Source organism: Anopheles arabiensis, chromosome 2 (assembly GCF_016920715.1).
Source record: "Anopheles arabiensis isolate DONGOLA chromosome 2, AaraD3, whole genome shotgun sequence".
NCBI lineage: Eukaryota > Metazoa > Arthropoda > Insecta > Diptera > Culicidae > Anopheles > Anopheles arabiensis.
In genome coordinates, this window is record NC_053517.1 from 51,687,404 (window position 1) to 51,703,789 (window position 16,386).

The window sequence follows — 16,386 nt, forward strand, 5'->3', positions numbered from 1 at the left end:
CTACATCTATAAAACCTACTTCTTCCTGCTGAATAAAATAAGTCGCAAATATTATTAGAGTTTATCAAGTTTATTTTATTTAACATAGCTAAAAGGAAACAAGGAATGCTGCATAGAAAGCTGTTAAACCACTGTGCCAACCAGCAAATGTAATCGGGGCTATCTATCTAGGGCTCGCTCTATTTCTACAGTGTCAATTTCCTGGCATACATAAAACCCGTCACGGTACTCCCTCGACTAATTGGAAGTTGATCAACCAAACTAGTGCATCCCGCGCCACAGGCCAGGAAAAATGGCCAATGGGTTGCGCATATATTTACATATATTCCATGGGGTTCGCTACGCTCAATATCTCACCCGATCTTTCCCAGCCAAGTGTGTCCGATCAATCAATCTAATGAAAACGAAACAATCAGGAACAACATTTTAATCCCTCGTTTGCTCATACCGCCCGGAATGCCCGTCGGTTGAAACATGTTGGACGACGTTTAGCAGTGAGTGTGAGCGCAACACGGCGTGTAAGTGTGTTGAACTCTTCACTAAAACGAACCGTGCTCCCCATTGCGCTCTCGGTGGATAATCAATTAGCCTTCAAGGGCAGTGATGCGTGACATGCGTCGTCCTATCCGCCGCACCATGCCCACTTTTCCGAGTAAGCCGTTCCGTGCGAGTGAATAAGTAAGCCGGCGTGTCCCGTTGGACCTCACTGTCAGCAAATCCTCCCGAGGGTCGAGAGTTTTCTCATGTTTGTCTTTACGTTCGTCACGCTTCCGTTCCGAACGCTGCTGCTTAATTGCTTTGAGGACTCGCAGGAATTACGGGTACACGGGTAAGGCACAGAACCAGCCGGCCAGTCTGCCAGCGATGCTGGGCGTGGTGCCGAGATTTATTGCCTATAATTTGTGTGACAATCACAGACCAACACGCTGCACAACAGCAGACCCACATGAAGGAAGGAAAAGAAACGGCAACGTTCGCATTCACTTCATTTGCTTTCTCACCCTTGTCAATGGGGAATGGGGGATGGCTAACAAACGGAGTTAAACTATTCAGTGCCATTTGGGCGATTAATTAAAAGCACCCGCAGTGGACTGACTGTAGGGAGAATGCGTAAAGTAGGTCGTTGGGAACGATTTTTTCCTGCTTTGTTGTTACGATTTAGTTTGATTCGAACATAATTGAAAATGAATTACTATACAGTGGAATGTCGTTTTAACCGGACTCATCTGAACACGTCCTCACCTGGATACTCAAATAACACAGATAATAGGTCACTGTATGTTTTTTAACGCAGATTCTTGTGGTTTTTTTAACACTAGATTCACGGGCGTCTCTTATATACCTATCACTACGGACACCCGTCAATTTGATGGATGGATAAAAGTGATAATTTTAGATTGGTTAAAATCATGAGAACCCCTATTTTATTAAAATTATTAATCGTTTAACATGGTTTGATTTCCATAAAAAGTTGTCCAAAAAAATGTAAAAATACTAAATTATTGTAATAGGCATTCTTGTTCCACCGAACACATAAACCGATATCTTTTCGATACCACATTTTGACAGATGTCCGAGGGAGTTTCGAAAAACACGAAAATAGGAATAATTTGATCAGCAATTCTGTTTAAGGCTACTTTATTTAAATCATTTATGATTTTTTATGGTAATAAGTGATTTATAGTTCTCTTTCATTCCTACATTTACTGCTGTTGATAAATGTTACAACTTGACTACATAAACTAAATTTAATAAACCCACCTCTCACTTTGACGGGTAACGTAAACCTAATGTTAAATTGCTTCATGTCTTGGTAAAAACTAATCAGTTTTCTTCCATGCAAATATTTGCTGTAAAATTTAATGTCTTTTGTTATGATCTTTTTCTCTAAAATGCTCCTCAGCACGCAATCTCATCGTTTTATTGAACTTTCATTATTCAATACCAAAAAGTACCGGTATAAACGGCATCCCACTGTATGTCCATTTTAATGGAGGCGCATGGTACTTTAAGAAAATTTAATATTTTAATCATAAACAAAGAATCCTGTATAAAAGAGAATTCAAGGCTTAAGATAAAACGCTCAAAAATTGAAGGATGATTTTGTTATTTTATTGCTAATTGACGAATCTTCGGTTCTTCTAGTAATATTTTGTATGATGTATGAAGAATCCAATAAGTAAGTAAGTATAAAGAATCCAAATTTAAATATTTATTTTATGAACTTTTTTTTTTAATTTAATTTTAAATTAATCTTTTGGTTTGATCTTCACAACCAATGTAACTTAGTGTTGTTATTAATAATAGGGGTTGTCTGTTGAATTCATATTACACTGTATTAACAGTGTAAAACCCTTTTATATTAAGAATACGTTACATCATTTGTTATAGGTTTGTTTTATCATTTCATTAAAAAGCTTAGAAATCTTTTGCGCACATTGAATTGATTTCCATCGATGTAATTGAGTTTTGATGGGTATTTGCTACCTCTAGAATATCGTTCCAGTCTTTTCATCGCCAACTATATCTCATTGTACTGTCCTTCTTTTGCTACTTTAAAGCACACTAAAACCAGTGACTAATGAATTCCGTCCAACACCTTCAATCGAATCGAAGCTTGGCCGTATTAGCTTGGCAACCTATACAAAGCTCGTACCGAACTCGGTCACTGTCATGTACTGGAAGATCAAGCTCGCTCTCTCTGTCTCTGCGCTGGAATTGCTGGGACGGATCAGAACGACGCTCCTGTCGCATGGCAATTTGATCCTTCGTTTAAAACCAATTTTCCCTTCCAATGAATATGAATAAATCATTTCCTGTTCGCTTTTCGGTATCGGTTCCGGTAGCCCGCACGGTGATAGATTTTCGCAATCCGCATCGTTGCGTGTTGGTTTCTCCCTCCCTCTTCTTCTTCTTTCTCGCAAGTTTTTATGCCACTTGAGCTTTTATTAGTCTGCAAGTCAAGCCAAGCACTCGCTGTCCGATGCCGACGAACGGAACGTCGCCGTAGACGAGCTGCAGTGTGTGGGAGACGGGCGAAGATCGTTAAAGAGCACAGAGCTTTCTTCAATGTGCTAGTAAAAATCGAGAGCAATTGCATCATGGCATCACGTTGCAAACTGCGGCTACTGCTGCTGCTGCTGCTACGGCTTGCGGATCAAACCCGGCACAGACCGAAGCTTAGCCGTCATATTTCTTTTACCTTCTTCGCTCGTTGCACTTCATTTAGCCGTAGCAGCATGTGCTGCTATTGGGGGATGAATTCTTTTCACCTTACGATCGGATGCGGCGGATAGGCACAGTTTCCGCTTGATTATAATTTATGTTAGCCTGCGGGTTGGTTGGCTGGTTGCTGGTTGGCTCGGTTCCGATGCCTTAACTGGAGCGAAACACGGGTGGCGGGTAGACGGGTTGGTAAAATGCAAAACCACTTTTATTAGATTACAGTTTACAACATACCGAGTATGCATATAAATTATCTCTTTTCTATTACACTTTACAGAAAAACGGTGGCGAATGAATCGGGATGCAAGATTTTTTTCATCCATTCGTTTTTAGTGCCACTTTTCCCAGCACTTTAAAACATGTATTCAGAATGGAGTTAAAGTTAATAGAAACATTCAAAGCCATTGGATTGGATTTTGTCCATTTAAACCGAACGTTGCAACTTTAACATTACAGTAAGGAAAATCAAAAACATCTCCAACATTAGATCTTTGTAAGCAAACATAAAGAGCAAGAGCAATTCTTCTCTTTCAAATCGAACCCACTTATATACTTCAAACCCGAACATAACTACGAAAACTTTGAAATGGTATCCAAATGTCTCCATTGTACAATTTCCAACCATCAAGCAGGATCGTTTACGTCAACCAGTTAGCGAACCATGTGGCTTGGTGGAAAACTTTCCCAATTCTCCCTTGCCTAATGATGCGACACATTCAACTTTCGCAATCAAACCAATCCTACCCAATTATCAAGCGTTACATTCACCGGACAGCACAAACTGACTTTGAAGAATGCATAAGGATAACTATCCCACACACACACACTAGCACATCCTCGGGACATTACGATTTGACTGTGTGAATGTGACAGATACGCTGAAAGTGTATGCATTGCAGAGACGCAGCTAAAGTCAGCTAATTGCTCGTCCCCATAGATGCAAGGCAGGCGAACAAAAAGCGGGCGGAACTTTGACTCCCTCGATCAAGACGCTCGCGAAGGCATCGTCCTGTGAGCTGGCTCTGGCTCTAGCCTGCGGGAAAATCAATTAGCATCATTATTTATGTAGGAAATGATTTCTCATTAAGCTGTATGCCTTATCATCACTCCATTGGCTGGCGGAGTGTGTGCACTAATGAATTTATGATGAATCAGTAGCACTATGTTGCACATACACATATTCAGAGGTAGCTGCATCAACTCCCAAGCGAGTGCAACACATGAAACTTTAGGTTCGTAGTGGGTTATTAGTTGCTTAATTATTGCTTTAGAACTTTTTCTAATTATTTCGCAGGTTAATTTTATGATTGTGAATGGGCATGTTCAGTGCAATTTTTATTGAGACATCATTACTAGAGTAGTTATGTTCATTAATAAAAACAATTTTAGAAATGATAAAAAGAAATACATTATTTTTATCAATACAAATGATTTTTGTAGCTAATGAAATGTTGGTTGAACGACTTAAGATATGTTTTAGGATGGTAGTTCATAATATTTTTTCAAGCATTTACCAACCATGAGACAATTTTCACTAGTTCACAGACAAAAATCTAACCTAGCTCTTGATAGCATTGTGCTTAGAAAACTTGTTAGCAGAAACATTCATTTGCAAATGCAAAATAATAATGATAAAATATTGTTTTACATAAAATAGCAACCGTTATCAGTCTAGATCTGTCATAAAACCTGTAAAGGAAGTAACTATCTATAACATGGTCAACGCATTAGCATCGATCCGGTGCATCTGGGGTTAATTCCGTGATTACAATAAAGGATCTCCGTCAGTTGATACTTTACATTTCATTTTACAGTGGTACCCCTCATAAGTATTTCTTGTACTGAGTTTGTCGCATAACGAGCAAATCTAACAAAATTGACGTGGAAATGTTGTGGAAATCTAAGAAAAAAGCATAACATATTTATTGAGCGAATAACTTGTACTTTTTGTCCCAGCGTAAAAACATATTTAATTGAAAATAATCTACCCCTCCCTGCTTTTCTAGTCCTCGGTAATACACTTGGTCATCCCAAAACCCTGGCTGAGATCCTTACGAACAAATTCAAATTCAAAATACGTTAAAATCCAGTTTCTTCCGTGTAAAACGACTCCAATTCTTCAACCTATGGATCAGCAGGTTATGTTATGGTTACCTATTATCAGCAGTTTTTAAAAACTGTATATGTTGACGGCGTACGGTAGGCAATTTACAGGGCGCAATTTGTATTAGGACAACTAGGACAATTAGTGCATAAAGGATTAGAGCACAGATTAGAAATAAGAAGAGTTAGAAGCACTGTGAATTTGACAGAGAATAGACATTAGCACCTGAACCCTCGGCGAGTTAACAACAATGTTTTACCATTGAGAAAGCGTTATTATTATATGAAACAGCTTTTCCAACATTGCTTTTATACAACAGGAAGAAGGAACAGGTCTTTCATTAAATTAATTTTGGAAACATCATTTTGATATTGTTTCTTGTATAAAATATATAGAAAAAACATGGGAAGGAATTACAAAGAGAACATAACGATCTGCGTGGAAAAAAAACTCTGGCCTGATATGGGACGTGATTCGGAGTCTGGACCAAACGACACAAACCAAGAACCATGACTATATAGCCATTCGTGACTATATCTCCCATTTTTTGGACTTGAAGTTGAAAAAAATAACATCGATGAAGTTCTAACAGAACAAATGGCACACCCAACAACAGGAGAACTTATTGAAATGCAAAAAACTAATTCCGAAGAGAAAGCTTCCGCATCAACAGAAAAGATTAATCAACAATTAACTGAAGACATACAGAAGATGTCAAAAGCATGGGATACTGTTTCCACATATGTTCGCAAACATCATCATCAGACAACATTGAAGCTTTACAAGCAATAGAGTGTATGAAGCAAACGTTATTTTTAATTTCCGTTAAGTGTCAAAGAAAAGGCTGAAAATAGTCAACTATTTGTGATTTTTTACCTGACTGAATAAAAAAGACAATAAAATAGTGATCTAGAAAAATCCTCAAAATTATTAGCAATCTTAATATTTTTTTCATTTTTTATGTGTATATAACACCTATATACCTGAACCTTGTCCTGGATCCAGTTATTTCACTTTTCATACAAATTGCAAAATGCACTCATTGTAAAATTGCATAACGAGTGAGTCACTGCAATGGGTCACACTCGTTATGAAGGGTTCCACTGCAATAATAAATTATTGCACCAAAGCACAGCTGTTGCATATTTGTTGACAAATTCTGACTCGAAAATCACTATAAACGCATGGCCACTGTAAAACGAGACCCATGCATGAACCAAGACACTGTACTTCTGCTGGGACCGTATCAAATTGGACTGTTCCTACGTAACATACCCCACTGCAGAAGGTACCGTAAAACATAGGTTAGGGAAATTAGAGGAAATAGACGCGTGTCATCGTTGCGTAGATTTCTAGACAGTTATAGCACTCATGGGCCCTCTTATTATATCCACTGCAAGCACCGGGCAGGCTGGTCGGACATTAAATTTTGAGATTCAAATGCGCAATCCCATGTATCGTCAGTCGCTTATCTTATTAACTTTATGTTCCTGCTCTCCTATCCTCCTTCGCAATCGACCTCCCATCCATATCTCTCCTCGTCTTTTGCAATTGCTGTCAGAATTCAGCCTGAATAAGAACTTGCGATACGCTTCATCATGAGCACAGGCTTTTCTGCTAAATCCTTTTAATCTTTTAATATTCCATTGTATTATGTTTGTATCCGTTTTGACTGTTTGATTGATTTTCTTGTCTAGATAATTGTTTTTGTAAACATATTTATCCGATACATTTTCAAAATAAAATTTCAATGAATATTATGAAACTAAATTGTAATTTACTATTTTTTTAATAACTGGAGAGGATTGTTATGTTTTTCTTCTCTTTACTTCTTCTTCTTCTCTTTGTGAGGTTATATGCGGTTCGGCTTCAGAGTCCAGCTTCCTGGGCCCGCTTAAAACCAGTCCTGGTCAACTGGTGGTTTTATTCACCAACCTCTATAAACACTAGGACCGGCAATTTAGGCCATACGTCCTTTTTGCTGTAAAGGCAAGGTTAAGGCATTACCAGGTTTTCAGTTCAATTTAATGTTTTTTTTTTTTGGTTTTCTGAGGTTTTTCTGAATTGCTCGTTTGTTCGTTTGCTCATATAGAGTACATTACTTCATCTTTTGTTCTGCATTCGAATTCATCGTTAGTTCATTGCCTTCTTATCATCCAATCTCTTATTGCGTTCACGCGTTATCTATTCTCCAAAAATTCTCACTTTCCGTTGTAAATAAAGCTTTCCATATGTATCATATCTAACACAGATATTTTGATATGGAGTTGCTCAAAATCTAAAAAAATTATAAGTGCCCAGTAATAAGTATTTTCACCATGGCAAAAATACGGAACTATGCAGATTGTGTCTCCTTTTTCTCGAGTTTTGTCTTGACATATTCTATTCATTATTATCATTCTTTCGTTTCGGTATATGTTTGATCTCATGGAAGTTCTCCTTGTGTAATCTATTTAAAGATTTGCAATTTTTCATTTTCATCGGATTGATCAGTTTCAGCATTTGTAATGATATATTCTTCCACAATTGTCATGGCAATTTGTGGTGTCTCATTTATTTCTTGCACATAGATGGACTCGTCCGATCCGAACGACACTGGCTGTGGTGTGGTTTTGCCTTCTGTGTTTTGAATTGTTTTTTTTTCTGTAATTTTTGCCATGGTGGTATTGGTGATCTCTGTGTTCTTGTCTGTATTGGGCACAGGTGTTCTCGTTGGTGGATTCACTGTTTGTGTGAATGTGCGTTCTGTTGTGTGGAGTCTAGGTATTACAGGGCATTGCCGTCTTCTAATGCGTCTTGCTTCTGCATACGTTTTTTTTATTTTCCGTTTTAATTTTGCTTATCTCCTTTTCGTCCTAGAAGATGAGTTTTTGGCAGTGGAGGCAGTCGAGCTTGTTGTGTGGTTCTCCACACGAGACATATTTTATTTTTTTACATATGTTCGGATGCACTGGCTCGCTGCAGTCAGCGTATATTCTTTCCTTATTACACCATTTTCTTGTGTGACCGAGCTTCATGCCCGTTTTGCACCGCATGGGCCTTGGGATGTACAATACCACTTTCAGTGGGTGCAATCGAAAGTCTAGCATGCGAGGGACTTTTCCTGCCTTAAATGTTATTATTGCCGTTCTAGTATTCACTAGTTTGTCGTTTACTTTTCTTTTCATGATGCTGACCTCTTCTACTCTTTGTTCTTTGAGTCTTGCCATGATTTCTTCTTCGGTCAGAAACTCAATGTCAGGGCATCTTATTAGGCCTTAACATGTGTTTAGTGTGAGGTGTTCTTCTGCCTTTTCTACTATTTCCCCTCTATAGTTCGGAATTGATTTGATCGTCATTATTTTTTTTCGCCTTTTTCTGGTTACGTACACGTATTAACAGTTGACCATCTTTCAGGCGATTTACCTGAGTCGGTTTTTCGTTAATCGCATTGTGCAGTATTTTTGCTATTAGGAATGCATTAACTCGGCTTAGGTCTTTGTTAGACGTTGTTGCTTCCATCAACAGGAATATTTCTTCTTCTGAGCATTCATTATCTAATGTTACCATTTTGATTCTCTTCTCGATTTTTCTCTTCGGTTCATTCTCGAGCATCTCATAATAGTTTCCGTGGAGAATGCCCCCTCCTGGGTCATGAACTCCCATGTTTCACGTTTCTCTCCCTCCCTCTGTCTTCGTTATCCCGACTGGTATCACTGGATCGCTGTATCAGACACAAACACACTCCGAAACCGTCACTTTGAAAACCAAACACGTTGTTTCACTTCGATGGTTGAACGTCGAATCAATGTATACTTCTTCTTATTGCACCATTGCGGTAGACAATTTAAAGAGAGAGATTTAATAGTAGAATTTTTTAAATGATAAATGAGGCAAATAAGCTCAAACCCTTTATACAAAATAAATAAATAAATTGTTACAACAGTAACCATCGAATTGAAGTAAGCTTTGGTTATGTGTTAATAAATGTCCATTTTGTGTTACACTTCCAAATTGAACAGATGTAAAATACAATATAAATAAATAAATAAATAAGACGATCAAAGCAAATCAAACGATCGTTAGTCAACGTAACTCTTTCCTCACTCTCTTATGGGCCGGGCTGGTGGTACAGTCGTCAGCTCATACGACTTAACAACATGCCGGTCATGGGTTCAAGCCCCGAAAGGACCGTCCCCTCATACGTAGGATTGACTATCCTGCTATGGTAATAAATAAGTCATTGAAAGCCGAGCCCCATTACCAGTACAGGCAGGCCTTGACCTGACCGACAACAGTTGTTGCGCCCATTGAAGATTGGTGTTAGAAAATAGCTATAATTAACACCGAATGTGATCAAGCATATTAGCTAAGCTATGGTTCAAACATATTTCAATTAAGTGGCGTTATATCCTAAATAATCTCGTAAGACAATTCAAAACAAAGGTGTAAAATACCATCCACATCACAACATTTACACTCCAACCAAAAGCATAACGCACCAACAACAATCCATATGTGGATACATGTAATAACATTTTTTTTTTTTTTTGCTCCGTTCCTGCAGGTAATCCCACCGACATACCGACTCCATCCCACTAGCTTGCCGCCCAATGGTTTCAATCAACTAAAAGCATTTTCTTCGCAAAATCACCCATCAACACCCGTGCACGCACGTGTGCCACCATACCCGGACAGCAATCACAGGAAAGGGAAAGTAAACCTTCAACCACACCAGCCCCGTTGAGATAAGAAAGAGCGCTGAAAAGATCGTGTTTTTGGGGCGCACTTTACGATAATTGTGCACCATATGTTATGATTAACAGCAGCGTGACCCGTGAGACGGAAATGGCTGTAACTTTCGGGAGTTTAACTGCACGACCCGCACCAGCGGGTCACCTCGATCTTCGCACGAGCACGGTTGCAATGGTCAACGAACTTACTTACTTACTTTTTGCCCACGATCCACGACGACATTTCATGCACACGGACTCCCACAACGGTAACGAGATGATGCATGATAGGGATCAACTTTTATCGGCATGATTTACCTGTGTACGTGTTGTGGTGGTGCGGTCAGGTACTGGAACCGAGTTTCTTAGGTTCACATTAGTTTCCATTGGGGCCGGCCGGTCGGTCAGTTTCGAGAAGTTTCGAATCAAATCAAATGCTGCTATCGGTAGAGCATAAAAATACATAGCTTTGAACGTTGTTTTTATCACACCAATCGTAACAAAATGGGCCACAAACACACGCACGCACACACACAAACGCATGCGGTTGTTTTATCGTTATAAATATGTTCTAATCTTAACTTTCCTTCTGTTGTGCCGTAGCCAAACCGCAACCGGGCGATGTGTTTTCCAGACAAAACAAAAGAAAACAAGCTACCAATATGCTAGACTTTGTGGGAAAATTACTGTCCAATCCCTGGCTATGCGCCCGACTTCAGTTGACCCTGCGAATGACTGCTCCCTTATCCATTTAGCTGTAAAGGTGGGATCAGAGGTAGCGTAAGCACGAAAATAAAAATTGTGGTAGTTTTTCGTTTTAAAATGTGCAAAAATAAAATGAATCAAATGATCAAACTGGAGGTCATTGTATTCTCTCTTAGGACAAATTTAAACAGGACTGTTTACAAAAAAAATATTAAAAGTGCTTAATTTAACAGAAATTCATGTTTCATCAATGAAAAATTCAATTGCCAACATTTTAATGCAAAAAACGTCATATGTGGTCTTGTTTTGTGGTGATTACTAGAAAAATAGTAACATATTTGCACATTCCATAAAGCTGTTTTACCGTCGAATAAGTAAGTAAGTATCTCCACTTTCACACTACCTCTAATCGGTCCTTAAGGAAAAGCTGGAACGAATCTTTTCGAATCAATTTGATGCTTAAGCTGCACAGGCACGTCTGGGCGATTTCGATTCCTCCCGGCGGGCGAGGGGTAGAGGAATAGACGGTCCAGTTTTGACCCACCCGAAAAAAGAGCCTCTACCACCACCCTATCCTCAGTCACCTTCACCATCGCCGAATTGTCTTATTTATTACATTGGGGGTTATATTAGAAACTTTGCGCTGCCGTCGTTCGGTTCGGTTTCCCCAAAATTGTCCCCGGACGCCATGTAAACCTGTTTTTACATTCTGCCCATGCTTACTTCCGGCTATGGAACGGGGATAGTGCTGCGGTTCTTGGCCGGAGAATAATTTACTTCCCGTGTGTAGCATAACAGACACACACACACACACAGACACAGCCATTGGTATCATTTTCGCCTCTCTACTCTCTGTCCGGAGGGTCTATTCGGTTACTTGGCCCCATTACTTGGGACCACGGCAAATGACACGAATGTTCGGGGCTGTATAGTTTTGTGAATAAATTTCAACGTGTTGGCAGTAATGCCACTTTTCACATACGGTCTCTGCTCTTAACGATCCTTGCTTGTCTGGATCTTCACACACACACACACACATATATATATCGGCGACACTGGGTAAGTGAGCGACGTTTGGTGGCACTGTTGAACGTTCCCGAGACATGCGTAAGGACGGTGCGAAGCGCCATTGTACGAGCCGGTTGGTGCGTGTGTTTGATAAACGGTTATTATACCGGCCGGTTTGGGTTGCCGATTTTAAGGCGCCGGAACAAAGAAGCTATTGGATGATCGTTTCTAGCATGGACACAGAAGAATAGCTATTCCATCCGAACAAAGGAAACTGTATGGAAGCGTGTAGAGTTTTCTTATATTAATGCTACATTGTATTACATTTCTACAACACTTTTGAATTTACCACCATTCTTTTATATGATATGATGCCTGCTACATGTTGTGATTGATTCATAATTGCCAGAAGCTTTTTTCATTGTTACTACTGTTCTCTTTTGAGCCATGCTTTTTAAACAATACCATGAAATATTTCAATTGTAGCCCATGCATACTTATTGCAGAGTTTCCCACGATTTATTGGTTGGTTCCCTGTAATTATTTGGGCTCGTCGCGCGATTTATTCATCGTATCCCATAGATTTTTGGTTCGTTCCTACGACTTATTGGTATTGGCCCATTGAACATCATTACAATTGAACCAACAAAAATCTGAGAAAAGCCCAACAAACTATGGAAAGCACCTTGACAAACCCTGTATTTTTACAGCTTTTGGTTTATAAAAGATTGTGACTAGCATCTATTTTTATTATACAGGGGGAACCATCCAAAAATTGATTTGTTTTATTATTGTTAAATGTTATTGATAACAAACCCAAAGTCAACATTTAAAATATTTTACGTGACTCTGGTGTAAATGTTAAAAGAAAATGTTTGAAACCCCAATCCAAATCAGGAACTTGTGACGAGCTATCCGATGACTTATAACCGAAACCACACCGAAACTGAAACTAATCTTAAACCCGTACCAGCCTTGGTACTGATACTCAACTCATACTCGTCCTGGTACTTGATCGTGAATCAATATGCATATGCGAAGCTGTTCCTGTGCATATTCGTGACCAGTCAAACTGATTCCGCCATTACACACCCGGCTCACTCACACCTTTTTATTGCAAAAAATGCTGCCATGGTTATACAGCAGAATGCATCACCTGCAAATTGGACCACAGCATCGACATCATCCTCTCACCAGACAGCGAATGCTAGCGAAAGCTGTTAAAATTCCTTCGTATAACTAACCTTTGTAAAGAACTCTAATCAGAAAATAACTTTACGTAAACCGAGATTAACCGGTATAAGGTAACTGCAAGCCACAAATGACTTGCAAAGAAGAATGTTAGATTTTAAGCTTAGAATTAATCAACCGATTATAATAGGCGAATGAAGCCAATTGACTTAAAGTTTCTATTTTAAAAAAAAACACCTCCAAGCCACTCTAAGTGCCTCCAGTCCTGGTACTCTGTGAATGATTTGGGGCTTTAGCCTACGACTACGCGTTAAATGTATCTACCATTGATCTACCAGCTGCTCACCCCCTGACCTTTTTAGAATCGATCCAGCGCAAGATCACGCGGTTCGCTTTGCGCTCCTGGAGTGTCCAGCTGGACTATGAGGGGCACTGTGCGCTGCTTGGCCTGGAGACTTTGAAGCAACAGCACTGCAACGCTCAGTTGCTGTTTGTCGCGGGACTTTTGACAATCGGATCCATTCCGTCGGCGCTTCTTTCGAGGCTCAACATGTATGTCCCGCCGCTATCGCTCCGAGCTAGATCGCTACTCGACGTGGAGGAACGCAGAACTCGCTTCGGCTCCTCTGATCCGTTTATTCGTATGTGCCGTGAGTTTAAATGTAATTTGTTTATTTGTTTGAAAGTTAACCCATCGAACTCATGTGGTTTAAACGGGTGATCTAATATTAGTTTACGCGTGTAAGTTTACATGAAAGTGTATCTTTATATGTAAAAACTAGCCAGGTCTCGTAGTACAGTCGTCAACTCGTACGACTTAACAACATGCCCGTCATGGATTCGATCCCCAAATAGACCGTGCCGCCATACGTAGGATTGACTATCCTGCTATGGGGGAAATCAATTAGTCTCTGAAAGCCAACTCCACAAGTGGGTACAGGCAGGCCTTGACCGACAACGGTTGTTGAGCCAAAGAAGAAGAAGAAGAAGATATGTAAAAACGACAAAAGACGAAGAAAACACGGTTTATGTGGTCCTTAATTGAGATAGACGTAAACGCTCCCTGAATGTAGCCTGACTTATGTCGGAGGCGAACAAATCAGCGGATGAGTTAAAGCTTCTAGACATGGACACTACTATAGGGTTATTTTCTCCGTAACGCGTGTTGCCTCGATCGAGTGAGAGAAATACACAATGCCGGGCTGCTACTCTGGGTACGTGGAAATGGATATGCTCTAGGATACGCGGTGCGTCTATCGTTCGGTTCAGAACTCCTGCTACGAACAGAGCCTGAGCATTTTTCCTGCGGTTGCTTAACGTCTCAAGACCCAGTAGTAGACAACGCGATTCGTAGGGTGACAACCGAGAGCGGTCATTCCAAGGTAACATCCGAAGAGCGTAATGAGATAGCTTTCTTTGGACTGATTCTATCCTCTCTATCCACACGTGCGTGTAAGGACACCACGCAATAGACGTGTATTCTAAAATAGATCTAACCGGACTAGCATAAAGTGCGGTAATGGCAGTCGGGCCATTAAAATCTCTTGTCATCTTAAAAATAAATCCTAATGTTTTGTTTGCGCGATTTACGATATCCTCATAGGGCAGTATTTCTGAACGTCATCAACATGACATGTCGCGCGCTGCGTTGTTAAATTGTATTCATGCCGTGCGATCTTCTACGCGTTAATTATTTTTACCTAAGACTAAACGTGACAAATCCATGATTGAAACGTGACTTTAATATAATGAATCCGAACACGCTTCAAGAGGGTCACTCGCGGTCCGTTGAATTTAACTTAATAAATAACAAATAACAAATATGGAACTGATGCTTAATCCATACCGTTCCTCGAAACAACCACGAATCCATAATGTACTAGGTTAAACTGTACCATTGACTGTGAACTGGAACTGATCATGTACAGATATAAATTATAAACACCTTTTTAGCACACTTTTGATTAACTGAGGCTTTCCCGGAAACTCCTCTCTTCATTTCTTCACTCGGTCGAGTGAAAGAGAAGTTTACTGGCTTTGGATGTTTCGCTCGATTTTGCCTGACCATTACTCTAACAGGTAAAACTGTAGCAACAGATCACAAACCCACATCGGCTTTATAACCATTCACTAGTCTATTCCGATTTTGGAAATCTATATTATATCTACAGTCCTGAAACTGTAGCTACTTTTGAATTTAGCACGAATGTTGAACCTGTATCGGTCCTGGAACCGATACAATTCCTGTTTTGAACCAGTAGTACAACTCGCACGTCGGCTAACTATTCCCTGTAGTAATTTTGTAAGGTAGGAACAAGCGTAGGAATTAGCGTAAGAAACAAGGTCACTTTGTATAGTGATTAAACGCTTCATTCGCTTTCACAACTAAAATTGCCATAAGACATAACGTTATGCCAAATCGAAGAAGAATGGCAAAAGAAAAAGCTTGGAATAAGAAGAAGGAACGCATGTTACATTGAAACGATCGTACTCTGACATTTATTACGACTGGTTGTTCGAACGCTTCGAGCGGAGTGGCATTGTAGAGAAGATGTACGGGTAAACCAACACTTACCTATCGCTTTTCACCCAACACAATGGCAAAAGTGTTAATTATCCTCCATAGATTTACGTTTCGCCCTGTGTCATCACACCTTCCACGGTGGCCTGGCCAAGAAACTGAAACGGAGAAGATAGTAGCACATTAGTTAAACTAAACCCATACACGTTCACGCACACACCGACACACACACACACAAATTGAGCGGAGCGGCTGTTAACACCGTGCAACGCGACGATAAATTCATTAGCCTTTCTGTGCAGATCTGTGCAGTACCGTGGGCCCGGTGTGGATCCAGCGCTGCCTGTGTTGTGCCCGGTGGTTGATATGTGGCGCATCTACGCGTATGTACGCATCCGTCCGCCTCCCGAGCGTGAGCCCGGAAACGGTTTAGTCTGCATAAGTAATGATGCTAATTGATTTTCTTGTGAACCCAACAACCAAAGGGAGACCAGCAAAGCCGGTGGCGCGTGCACACCTGCACCCCCACCGGTCCACAGCCGTAGGGATGCATAATTTATTCGACGAAATTAGCTGGTGGGCGGGCCCGAGACAGGGCCAGGGGCAGAGCTCGGTGGCAATGGAGCAAGCGCGCGTGTAAGCTTATCCCAGTAGTTTGTTCCTTGGTTAAGTTGGTTTTTGTCAGTTACTGATTACCTGAGACCACTCCCAACCCCTCTCTCTCTCTGTCTGTCTCTTTGGGTGCAGAAGGTGTATACTGGTATTTTGCCCCCATAATTAACCTTTAGCCAATCTCCGGAGTTTCGGATGCTCGCTCTAAAGTAGAGTCAAATACCTTTCTACGTTGGTGTTACATTGCTGGACCGATGAACGGTTACTGTAAGTAACGAGCTCTATGGAACAAGGTGAGCTTTTTTGAG

The 16,386-nt window shown here is 40.3% G+C and overlaps 1 protein-coding gene across 2 annotated transcripts in view; it reads right to left on the bottom strand.

Annotated features, from left to right (window-relative positions):
- LOC120896973 overlaps positions 1–16,386 on the bottom strand; it is a 136,083-nt gene that overhangs the window by 66,617 nt on the left and 53,080 nt on the right. For both annotated transcript variants that reach the window (XM_040301525.1, XM_040301524.1), the window contains exon 2: positions 15,521–15,624. The gene's annotated coding sequence lies outside the window, so the exon portion shown is untranslated. The remainder of the gene's footprint in view (positions 1–15,520; positions 15,625–16,386) is intronic.